The sequence below is a fragment of the Choloepus didactylus genome, chromosome 4 (genome assembly GCF_015220235.1).
Source record: "Choloepus didactylus isolate mChoDid1 chromosome 4, mChoDid1.pri, whole genome shotgun sequence".
NCBI lineage: Eukaryota > Metazoa > Chordata > Mammalia > Pilosa > Megalonychidae > Choloepus > Choloepus didactylus.
In genome coordinates this window covers 190,966,480-190,979,550 of record NC_051310.1, presented here as the reverse complement: position 1 = coordinate 190,979,550, position 13,071 = coordinate 190,966,480, and the positions used below count along the sequence as shown (strand labels likewise).

Below are 13,071 nucleotides of genomic sequence, written 5' to 3'. Positions count from 1 at the left end.
AAAGTGCATATACAGGAAGAGCAATACAGAGATGAGTATCCTTGATCAGGCTTTCAGTCTGTGAATGGGCATATTGGACTTGAGATACAAGCTTCTCTGTGAGAACCTAGGGATTACTCTTATCCCTCAGAAATAGAGCCATGGGCCAATAATGACAGTGTAGGTTGTCCACACTGTGCCTGGGAAGGGTTGGTGAAGAGGCCAGATTTATGACACCTGTTTTAAGTTGTATTTTCTTGACTCACCACTAGAACAGTTACTACAATCATTTACATGATTTCTGGAATTATGTGTAAAACAACTGGGCCATATATGCTAGTTTTCAAAGATTCTTTGAATTAACAGAACTCTCAAAAGTCATATGCTGCCATCTTTGTTGCCTAGAAGCAATAATAATAATATTAAGTGCACAAAAATAAATTAAGGGTATGAATTTTATACCCTAGAGATATCACTATAATATGATGCAATGAAGTATGGTTAAATAATCCAACAGAGGGAATACAATTTACTATTAAATATTGTATTAACCTTATTAACCAAAGTAAGGAGATAAGAATCAGAATTTCAAAAATATCAGACACAAAATGAAAGTAACATATAAATAATGATTTTAAATGTAAGTGGAATAAAAACTCCAATTAAAATCCCAATAACTGATTCTGTTAAAAAGCAAGCCCTAACTATATGAGGTGCATAAGAAATAGGTGACTAGTAAAAGGATATAAAAATGCATACCTGTAAATATAAGCATATAAATACTACCATGTAATGTGATACTATTAGAAATATTAGACCTCTGTATTCCAGAGTGATGAAGGACAGTATAAATGATGAGAGAAAATTTTACAGGAAATTATAAAATTCCTTAAGGGTGCTTCAAAATATATAAAACAAAATTTGAAAGAATTAAATTGAGGAAGAAAATTCTTAAAATTAATGGCATTGAAAATTGTCACAGATAAAGTTCTAATTTTGTTGCAATGTAGAACAAAGAAGTAATATTTTTTTTTCTGTTTTTCACTTCTGACCTTATGCAAAAATTATTTTACTATTAAAGATGATATTTTGGAATTCCACCAATAAAAATTTAGAAAAAAGATTTGTCATAAAATTAGTACTGTAAATTATTCTTTCTTCAATTCTTACTTATTTTACTTGACAGTGCAGTTAATAACTATTAAAAATTATTTCAATACTGGAAAGAAAAACTCTGTCATAATGATTTTTCAAGGAGTAAGGAGACCTTATCTAAGTGACATTGACATAGAAAATCTCCATTAATCTCTCCTTTGTCTTAAATCATAAGGTCACGTATTTTGAAATAAATTAATGCTGGATTTTTAATCTGCAAATAAGATTTTCCCAGTATCATTGAACTTTTGATTAAGAAGAATTTTGGATCCATAACTTCACCAAACTTATATTATTTTGTAGCTCATTGATATATACCATCAAATACTCTTCTGAAATTCCAGGGTGCAAACAATTTTTATTGCATGAGTTGCTTGCAAATCCATGTAAAATTGATTTTATTATTGTTAATTATTACAAGATTCACATGAAAGAATTTCATCTGTTTATGTAGAGGAAATGAGCTTTTGTCCATAAATTAATTATAAAATATTTACTCATCTCAGCACTGATGTTTATGTTCTTCTTTCATGTTTCTTTTAATATAATCAAAGCCAATACCCTAAAATAATAAGACTAGTTGCACAAAAATTGTTGTGGCTGAATACAACAGTACATCTGCTGTGTAGATGAAGTAGGTGACATGGTCAAACCTGAATGAAGAAACTCCACCATATTTTCTTTGTGATGCCTCAAAATGCCTTTTCAACAGCCAGTATACTCTCCTAGGAAGAAGTTAGTTAGGGAGAGCCAGCCAATATAAAATATATGAAATTATGGGTTTTACAAAGGTCTAATATAACATAAATCAAGGTAAATTATATATATATATTTTATAATAAACAGGATATTACTGAAAATTCAGTGTGATGAAAACAATTTTGCATAATAATAAGCATTATATGCACAAAGGAAAATAATTTGAAGAAATACATGTAAAGATTAAGAACAATTATGAATGAGTTTCATTTTCTACTTTGAATTTTGCTGGATTCTAATTTTTGTGTAAAGACCAATATTTACCCTTATGATTGCATCACACTTTTAAATATAAAAATGTTTCATTGAGAAAAATATGCTCTTCTATCTCTGGTGGTCAGTTTTCTTTCTTTAAAGCCACAGATTAATTTTCTGTCTAGAAATATCTTATCTTTTACCCAGTTAGAGCATCACAAATGAATACCAAAAAAAAAAAAAAATGGTGCTTAATATTATGTGGCTTCCAGGTAAGGAAGAACTCTCTGGTGCACACTTTACATGGATAGATTAGTCTTGGTAACATGCCAACCAATCTTCCTTAGAAATTGGTGCCACAGTTGACAAATGTTGCATTATCAAAAATCTTCAAAATAAGAAAGGCAGGGCATCATCAGGGTGAAAATCAAGGGATACTTTGCTCTGTATTCACAGTAGCTCCTGGGTAAACATGTGAGACATGATTTCCATGTGAACTTTCTATCTGACCAGGATTTGAATAAAATAAAAATGCATGCACAAATATCTCAAAGGAAACAAATAATATATCACAGATATTTCAGTCTCCTCATATGGTTTGCAGGTATTATTTCTGAGAAAAACTGGATGTTGATAAATTTTTGGACTTCTGGTTCATGTTAAGTATTATTTTCAAAATTGTAGTGTTTTAGTTTCTCAAAAAATGGGATTTTATTAGAAGGACATGTATCATATATACATATACATATTGATTAGAAGAACATGCATATGCATATATACATATATATACACACACAGTCATTTAGGCCACACCCAAGTAATAACTGGATTGTGGATATGTCAATAAAGAATTGATGGAATCAGAGTCATTAAGGAATGTACATATATCAGTAATATATTTTTGAAGAAATATGATTTAAAATAATCTCTTAAAAGCATAACTTTTAAAAATGAATAATGTATGTTCTACAGTATTAATATACCACATTAAAGAAGCCTAAGGTTTTAATTCAAATCTTGGAACAATCACTGTCAACAGTTAGTAGTGTGAAGCTAGGTAAGTTACTTAAATTTCTTTGCCCATTTTCTCCTATGAAAAATGTCGTGTGAATATCATTCTTCTTATGCAATGTATAAATTTCTATTACATATTATCCAAATAATGATTTGTACATAATATTTATTTGGCAAACTAAGATCTTTCTAGACATATTTTGTAATCTACACATTATTATGATTTTCCAAAATCACTATACTAATTTTTAAATACCAGTTCATTCATATAATCAAAACCCTTTTTAAAGTCCTGCATTCTAAATATCACCTATTATTTCTCAACAGTTTACAACAGTTTCTTATGGAAAGTAAGAATAATACAAATGTGCCTGGCTTCATCCTTATGGGGTTGACAGAATCAGAAGACATCCAGTTGGTCCTCTTTCTGGTGTTTCTCCTGATTTACCTGATTACCATGCTGGGGAATGCAGGGATGATACTGCTAATTCAGCTGGATCTCCAACTTCACACCCCCATGTATTATTTCCTCAGTCACCTCTCATTCCTTGACATCAATTACTCAACAGTCATCACACCTAAAACCTTAGATAACTTATGGACTTCCAACAAGTATATTTCATTCAAGGGCTGCTTCATCCAGATGTATTTTTTTTGTCTTTTTGTGTGTCACTGAATTTTTCCTTCTCTCTTCAATGGCCTATGACCGCTATGTAGCTATCTGCAATCCTCTTCACTACCCAGTTGTTATGTCTACAAAACTCTGCTGTACCCTCATCACTGGGTCCTACATGATTGGCTTTACTAACTCCTTGGTCAATGTTATTTTCACTAGCAGTTTGCATTTCTGCAGCTCCAATGTAATCTGTCACTTTTTCTGTGACACAACCCCAATTTTAACCCTGTCCTGCACTGATACTCATGACACTGAAATGATGATATTCCTTCTTGGTGGCTCTGCCCTAGTGGTGTCTCTTATAACAATCTCTGTGTCTTATGGGTTCATCCTGTCTACTATTCTGAAAATTAATTCCACTTCAGGAAAGCACAAAGCCTTCTCTACTTGTGCCTCCCACCTTCTTGGAGTCACCCTCTTTTACAGCACCATGATTTTTACTTATTTAAAACCAAAAAAGTCCTACTCTTTGGGAAGGGATCAAGTGGCCTCTGTGTTTTATACTATGGTGATCCCCATGCTGAATCCACTCATTTACAGTCTTAGGAACAAAAAAGTGAAAAATGCTATCATTAGAATCATGAAGAGGGAAGGCCCCAGGCAGTTGAAATGACAGTGGCACTGGAAATTTAAGCTTATCTTCTTCTTTTTTTCTTTTCTATTTGGGTATTTTCTTGCTGTCTATAAGTAGAGTAGTATCCTTTAATTAGTTTGTGTTTCTGTTGAGCCATCATCTACCTAACCATACATAATCTGGAACATTTCCAAACTTATGTTTGTAGCAATCCATGAAATGTGTGTTTAAATTGTGGTTTAAATATGTGTTTTTTTAGGGCAAACAATAGTCAAAAAATAAAGTTTTATCTTTCAAATTGTTTCATAGAATTACCCTTGAATGCTCCAATATCATATAATTTCATTATGGAGAGAACTTTCAGAAGTGCCTTTAATTTTGTAGAGAATAAGCATAACACAATAGTAAAGAGTGCTGCTTTCACTATACAATGCTGGGTTGAGTTTCTAGGTCTGTTAGCTTTTTAGCAAGATAGCTGTTAGTAAGTCACCAACGTTATAAATCTAATTTCCTCAAGTGTACAAGAAAATTAATTCTAAATCCATAGAGTTATGGTAAATATTAAATCAGATGATGAATTGAAAAATTTAATGCAGTACTGATAAATTTTGGCCACATCATCAGAATACTTACCTACTTGAAAAATTTTGACTATGCAGTGCTTTTGTTATGAAAATATTCACTGATGCTTTATACATACTTTTGTTTGTTTATACTTACTCATAAAAACAAACAGCTAAAATAAGTACTTCAGTATTTGGTCTTGGAGCAAAGTAAAATATTGTGATAGAATTAAGTTGTGGAAAAATGTACATGTGATCACTGAAGAAAATTTGGAAAATATTTTGAAATACTAAAGAAAATTGAAATATCCTAACCATTTTTGATAGTTTTTTTCATAGTCTTCTAGACTAATACTATGTATGTGTATCTATATATTACATATATAATTTTTTGTCATTTTCCATTTCTTTTCTTGCTTCTTTTGGTTTCTATTCATCCCTAAAATCCTTGTTAATTCCTCCATCATTGGCACTCCATCATTGAGTCTTTGGAATTGAATGTTTTTTGGTACAAAAGCAAAATCAAGAATCTCTTCTTGCAGTGCTTTAAGATCTGAAGTTTATCAATTAACCAGGTTAAACATAAGCATATTATAATATCTGATGTGTCAGCAAGCTTTAGAAAGTAGTAATTCTTTTTTTAATATCTATATGATTAAAAATAAATCATTTCATCAGACACCCAGGGAAGTGAATCTCCCTGACAACGTGGAATATGACTCCTGGGGAGGAATGTAGACCCGGCATCGTGGGATGGAGAACATCTTCTTGACCAAAAGGGGGATGTGAAAGGAAATGAAATAAGCTTCAGTGGCAGAGAGATTCCAAAACGAGCCGAGAGATCACTCTGGTGGGCACTCTTACGCACACTTTAGACAACCTTTTTTAGGTTCTAAAGAATTGGGGTAGCTGGTGGTGGACACCTGAAACTATTAAACTACAACCCAGAACCCATGAATCTCGAAGACAGTTGTATAAAAATGTAGCTTATGAGGGGTGACAGTGGGATTGGGAATGCCATAAGGACCAAACTCCACTTTGTCTAGTTTATGGGTCGATGTGTAGAAAAGTAGGGGAAGCAAACAAACAGACAAAGGTACCTAGTGTTCTTTTTTACTTCAATTGCTCTTTTTCACTCTAATTATTATTCTTGTTATTTTTGTGTGTGTGCTAATGAAGGTGTCAGGGATTGATTTAGGTGATGAATGTACAACTATATAATGGTACTGTAAACAATCGAAAGTACAATTTGTTTTGTATGACTGCGTGGTATGTGAATATATCTCAATAAAATGATGATTAAAAAATAAAAAAAAAAATAATAAATCATTTCATTTTCCCTGATTTCTGTAAATTTGTTATATTCTTTAAAAAGGAATAAATTCTTGAGTTAAATTATTGGCTTATTAGTTATAAAAATTTGAATGCAGAAAATATGGAATGCTAAGAGTTGGTAAAGAATCTAAATTTTATGACATCTCATAAATTTTAGTCTGGTAGATTTTTAAAATTTTCCCTAAAATTTCCTGTACATAATCTGGAGTTGCATTTTTTATATTAAAGATATATTTAAGAAAGTATGTTTTCTTCATTTGTCAGTTATTTGATTATTTTTTATTTAAATTTTTACAATGGTTATTAGATGTATTTTAGCATTCAAATGATTTGTATTCTTTTAATTTACATTAATGTTTTCATTGTAGAACTAATTTTGGTCAATTTCCTAAATGATATTAACAATAAACTTCAGCCTCTGTTTTTAAGAGTAAAGTTTTTAACTTCTTTTCACCAGTTCAGCTCTGTTAATTAAATTATTCAAGTAAGTAAAATGTGCATTTTCCCTTCTTACTTTTTTTATGTGAATTAGATGTCTTTGTTAAGCATTTTTTAAAATATATTTTTGACTAATTTCTCATATTCTACATGCTTTGCGCCTTATATTTAGAGGCTTTTCACATTTTATGATCTTTTCTATGAACTGTGTTGGACTTAATTTCATTTATGTACATGCCTATGATTTAGAAAAATATATGCTGTTGGTTTGTATTAGCACTTATGGTCAAGGGAGTCTCTAATTTTTCAGAGTAATAAGTTCAGAAAATGCTTATTTTTTATAAAATTCAGACTAGCCATCCTTTTATAAGAAATTTTAAAAAGCATTTATGATATTATTATATAAATGTACTATAAACTTTGGGCAATATGAAAACACTAGACTATTTACAGTGTACTTTCATCTCTATTTATATTATTTTATGTCATATTTTACTTAAATTTTTGTCTGAGGTAGTTTTGAGACAAAATCTTTGTTTATGGTGGTATTGTATATGTATTGTAAAGTTGAACTCTTTAAATAATGATAAAGAAAATAAGGCTGAAGTAGAATACAGCAAATTATGAACAATTGTTTTTGTTTGCAAATTATTGATATTATATAGTAAAAGTATAAAATAGGTTATATTTATATGCCTATGGAGTGGCAGACAATATTCAAAGTGCTTTAGATCCATAATTGACATAGTTTATGTTCACAATGTATCTTTCAGGTAGGTACCTGCATTATCTGAAGTTTAATCTAGAGTAATGGAAAGCCATTGTCCTGCTTGTACAGGAAAAACTTGAGTCATCCTGAGGTTTTCTCTGTCACACACCTCACATCTTTTCTATCAGCATATCATATTGATTCTCTCTACTGAATATACTTGGAGTATAATTGTTTCTCAACACTGCCTCTGTCACCACCGTGAACTAAAGAACCAACATCCCAGTCTTCAAATTATTGCAGATGCCTTGTAGATTGCGTGCCTGCTTTCTGCCTTATCCTTCTTGAGTCTAATCTCAATGTAGGGACTAGAGTTTTACTATTAAATAAGAAAGTTGGATCATATCACTTTTGTTCACAAAATCTACAAGACTTCCTATCACACTAAGAGTAAGACTAAAAACTGTTATAAGAGCCTCCAGATCCAAAAAGATCTTGCCCCTCCCCCTTACTTCTGTGAACTCAACCTTTATCAGTGTGTCCATCATGCTCACTTTGGAGCAGCCACACTGACCTTCTCATGCTTCCCTATACACATTAGCCCTGATGATTCCTGGAATTTTTCCTTTCTCTTCTTACTGAAATTCCCTTCCCCAGGTAACTGCATGGATCTTTTCTCATTCTCTTCTGCATAGACTTTTCTTTACCACTCTACTTAAAATTGAAATGCTCCATCTTTTGTGTATGCTGCATTTGTTTTCCAAAGCATTTACCCCAACCAACAGTCTATATATTTCCTTATGCCTTTGTTCCCTCCCTGTTTTTCCTACACTATGAAAGCTGTATGAATACAAGATGTATTTGAATGGCTGAGTTTTACAGATGCTTAAACTGGGGCACAGAGAGATTACAGAACTTGTCCATGGTCAGTCAACAGCTTCAAGGACATGCTCACATGGGAACCCAGGCAGTCTTACTTTATATCTCACATTCTGCATCACCACTCTATTATATTCCTGTTCTTTTATGAAACTATGCAACAGTTATTAGAATTGAAAAAAATAATAATACATTGCTTCATAAGTTTTTTAATAAAAAATTGGTGTTCATTGAGAGGTGCATATTGTTGGCAGGAATTCTATGGACATACTGAGAGAAGACAGTTGGACTTTGGCAATACCAGCCAAATCTTTCCAAACATATATGTAGAATCCTATTTACAGAAAGAAAAACTCTATAAGGGTAAAAACATTTACAAGTGAATTGATTGGACTGTAGAGAGAATCATAATACTTTTATTAGTTAGGTACAGGCTGTCCTGATATAAAAAATGGATTTAGAAACAGAATGGCTCAACAAATGGGAAATTATCATCCATGGATGCACAAATGCAGATTTTTGCTAACTACTGTTTATGGGTGACTCTTTTCCATGAAGTAACCCCGGGATCTGGGTTTCTGTTATAATGTTGTTCTGCTATCTCCCAAGATGCTGTCCTCTTCTGCATGTATTAAGAGGATTCACAAAGAATTCTGTTCACATTCAAGTCTGAGAGAAATATGAGGTTTACACATTGGGAAAAGAATTTCTTTGTTTGTTTTTCTCATGTGGAATGTTTTTTTTGGGGGAAAAATTCAAGTTCTTACATAGATACAGGCCGGTTCAAGTTACCCATTTTTCTGCTGTGAGCATCTTTGAGGAGCTGTATGTTTCATTTAAATTATTAAATTTAACAACAAAAAGATGTTAATAGCATTTTATTACTATCCTTTCAATATTGTGTGTAACTTTAGTGCTATACATTTTTTGTTCCTTCTATTAACATTTTGGTCTTTTTCTTTTTTCACAATGGTTGCAACAGAGATTATTAAACTTTGAGTAGGATGATCCACTTCATCTTTCCCAATCTTTGTGTTACTTTTGTCAAAAATTTTACTTTTATATGTGACTCAAACCCCACAATGCATCAATACAGTTTTCTTTTTAGACACATTTTCAAAGATATTAAATTCTTAAAATCCAATATTCAATATATTTACCTGCAGTTTTACATATTTATGTTGTTATTTCTTTGAGGAGACCCAAGGTTCCTTCTGTTATCATATTCCTTCTGCCTGAAAAACTTTTGAAGCACATGCCTCCTGGCTATAAATTTTTTCTGACTGTGTATGTGTGTTAATTATCCTGAAAAGTATTTGTTTAAATTATATTTGAAATATATTTCAGTGGGTAGTCACATATGCAATAAGTTATTATCTTTAACTTTGTAAAACATGTCTCCATATTTTCTGGCTTATATCATTTATGATGTCTTTATATTTCTCAGGGATTTTCTTCTGTATGTGATATGTTCTATCCTCTGTCTTCTTTCATAATTTCCTACTTATCTTTGTTTTTCGGCTGAGAGAACAAGGAGGCTATATGTGATTTGTTTGTGGCTTGATTTGCTATTTGCATTTAACCTCCATCAACTCCCTTGGCATTCATGAACTGGATTTGATGTCTTTCCTTATTTGTAGTTTTGTTCATTATTATCTTAAATATTTCTTCTTATGCATGCTCTCTCTATTCTCATTTTAGTACTCTAATTATATGTATATTGTATTGTTTGATATTTTCCCACAGATATTGAGAACTTTTTGTCACCCACTTTATTTTTCTTTAATATTTTCTGTTTTGTTAATTCCAATTGGCTTAACATCAAGTTCAAAGATACTTTTATCATCATTGTTTACTCTACTGAGGAAACTGTTGATGGAAATTTTTTGTTTCTTACATTATGTGTGTGCTTTTTAAAAGTTCTATTTATGGCAGTTCAGTGGACACTAAATTATAGATTCCATCCCTGTCAAGAAATTTCTCATTTATTCATTCATGTTGTCTATCCTCTCCACTAGAAATTTTAACTTAGTAATTGCCAATGCTCTTTAGCCAATGACCACCACCAACACCTTTGTTTGAACAACTTTGATTTATTACTCATTGCACTGAGGAAGAAAACATTGCCATATGAAAATGTGTATTTTCTAAGTAAGAGGGGTTTATATAGAGCCTGTTATAAGCTTTAGGCTATGTTTTGGTAACTAAAGAGAGGATGTAAGGAAGCAAGGTTTGCTAATCAATTGGCTACTGTCAGAAAGCAGGAGCAAGTCTATTTTTGGTGATTTTAGTAAATGTTATGTGTCATATTACTTGATAAAATAATAGCAATTCCTCCTTTTTTTTTAATAAATGGGGGGGCAGGATATTTAGTATTTCATGAGTTGAACAGTGACCTTATCTTAACTTCTCTACTCATTCTCTGGCTCTTTCTCAGAAGCATTTCTAAGAGATCTTCAGAGAGGATATCCAGAGTGAATGGAAACCCTTTGAATAGTGGGCTTGCTGCTTTTCCCAATTGGCACTCAAGCCCACACTTGCCTTAGTAATCCTGTAAAATGTATCTGCATGATTTCTATCTGCTTGGAGAGTAGCCCCATCTTTCCCCCACCACCTGTCAAACTGGCAACAGTTTGTCCCATAACCTCTTTGAGGGGTTTGTTTCTACTTGCTATTTGATTTCTTGGATGTTTCCAACTTCACCTTTCTGGTGGGCTCATGAATAATTATAATTCATAGAATTTTGGCTTTTTAAAATTAGAGCTGGTGAAATGTTCTTTGCAGATTTTAATCATAAGTGGAAGTGGAATTCTTTATTTTTAAAAAATCTTATCCACTGCTATGTCTTCAAATATGTCCTTACTTTATAACTCCACACTTAATATATATATTTCTAGTATTGCAACTTGAAACTGTAATAGAACCTCTGAATCATTTTAGGTATAACTAGTCTCATGTATTTACTTTTACAAGCTACTCCTTCTTTCCTTCTTTAATGTCTTCAATATTGATCACACAGGTTCAAAATAAGCAAACTCTGCATGAATCAACCAATTGAATGATTTGTCAATACCAGTGGAAGCTAATGATCTAATACTTGTTATGTAATTTCCTTTATCTCACATTTCTGCTATTGATGAAATGAAGTCCATTATAACTTCACATCACATTTTCTAGAGGCCTCATAATACCTTTAAGCAAAGTAGAAAGATCAGTCTATTGTTTCATTCTATATCCTAAAGTGCTTAAAAGCAGGGATTCAATACCCAGGAAGTTTAGGTTCCAATCCTGGCACCACTCTTAAGAGCTATGTGGACTTGAACACAGTACTTAGAGTTTTTATGCCTCTGTTCCCTCAACTGTGATTATATGTAAAAATAGAACCAATTCTTGGAGTTATGTGATTAATGACTTAGTATATTTAATGCACTTTTATAATGTTCAGTAAAAAAATAGCCACATATAAGTGCTAAAAATTGCCACTATTACTCATTCTGTGGCTCACCATTCTTTCAAAAATATTTTCTGAATAAACTATATGCTTCAGGCAATAAATTTTACCCCGTGAATACAATTGTGTGGACAAATGGACACAATTTCTGTTTTTATGTAAATTGCAGAGCCTATGCAGTGGTGGAGCTAGATAATCAAATATTCACAACAAATATTAAATGATGACTTTGCCAAATGATATGAAAGTGAGGTTCCATGGGGGAAAGAAAATCAATTAATTCATGAATAAGAGAAAGATAATTGAGTTGAAACATGAACTGTGGAAACTTATTAACTTGAGAGTTAAATACACTACACCATTATCTGATATTGAGCTATAAGAGAGAAAATAATGGCAGAATACTAGCTCTCACAATTTTGATTTTATTTTAGGGTTAAAAAAACAGGAGGATAGTGGAATTTCATGCATGTTAACTTGATATCAATTTTTGTCATATTTTTGGATGAATTATTGGTCTGATATGTTTAGACATAAGTGAGTGCAACCTTGTTTCTAGTGCTTACCTCATCTTTTCCACAAAAAGATTATTTTTGTTAACTTGAAAGAACAATTAAACTGATAAACCAGGGCATCCCTTATTTGAATGTTAAAAGCCTTAAAAAAGATCCTTGAATGCTGCAAATGTTTTATTTATTGTAAGAGATGGATATTTAGAAATACTAAATCATCTCAAAAGATGAAAATCAGTAAAGTTAATTTTAAGATTTGTGCTTTCTAGAAGCTTAATTTCTTTAAAAGGCGGAATGTTGTTCACATTTTAATCAGTTTTGTGTCTCTGAACATTTATTTGCTGTTGTTTTTAGAGGAGTTTTCAGTGTATATTTAAACTGTTCACAGATACCAAACGTGCTTGTTTTGCAATAAAAAAAAAGAATCATGGTAACCATGTTTCCAAACTTAAAAAAAAAAGTGCTTGTTTCAATAGAGATGTATGAGTTTTCTCTGCATAATCAATTAGAAACTGAGTTCCTGAAAATTACTGTATTAGGTCATAAACTCTCACTTAAGAATTAACACTTCGATTACATTTTCCTGATGGGATTGCTCTGTCAGAGTCATAGGGCATGCATCAATGCTGAGAAAAGAGTGAATTTCATTGAAAGAAAAGTAAATTTACATACTTATGGTCTCTTAAAATAAATAAATCTTAGAACAAAATAAACAAACAAGAATAAATAAGGTGGAAGCAGATGTGAGTTGATATGAAGTGAGAACTTTCCTCTGGGATTTGTTCACTAATTGTAAATTTTGGAATGATGATTAATGCAAGTTTGTTTCTCA

At 31.7% G+C, this 13,071-nt stretch overlaps 1 pseudogene; it reads left to right on the top strand.

The window, feature by feature from the left end:
- The first annotated feature begins 3,445 nt into the window (after positions 1 to 3,445).
- On the top strand, positions 3,446 to 4,391 carry LOC119530826 (annotated as a pseudogene).
- The last annotated feature ends 8,680 nt before the right edge of the window (positions 4,392 to 13,071 follow it).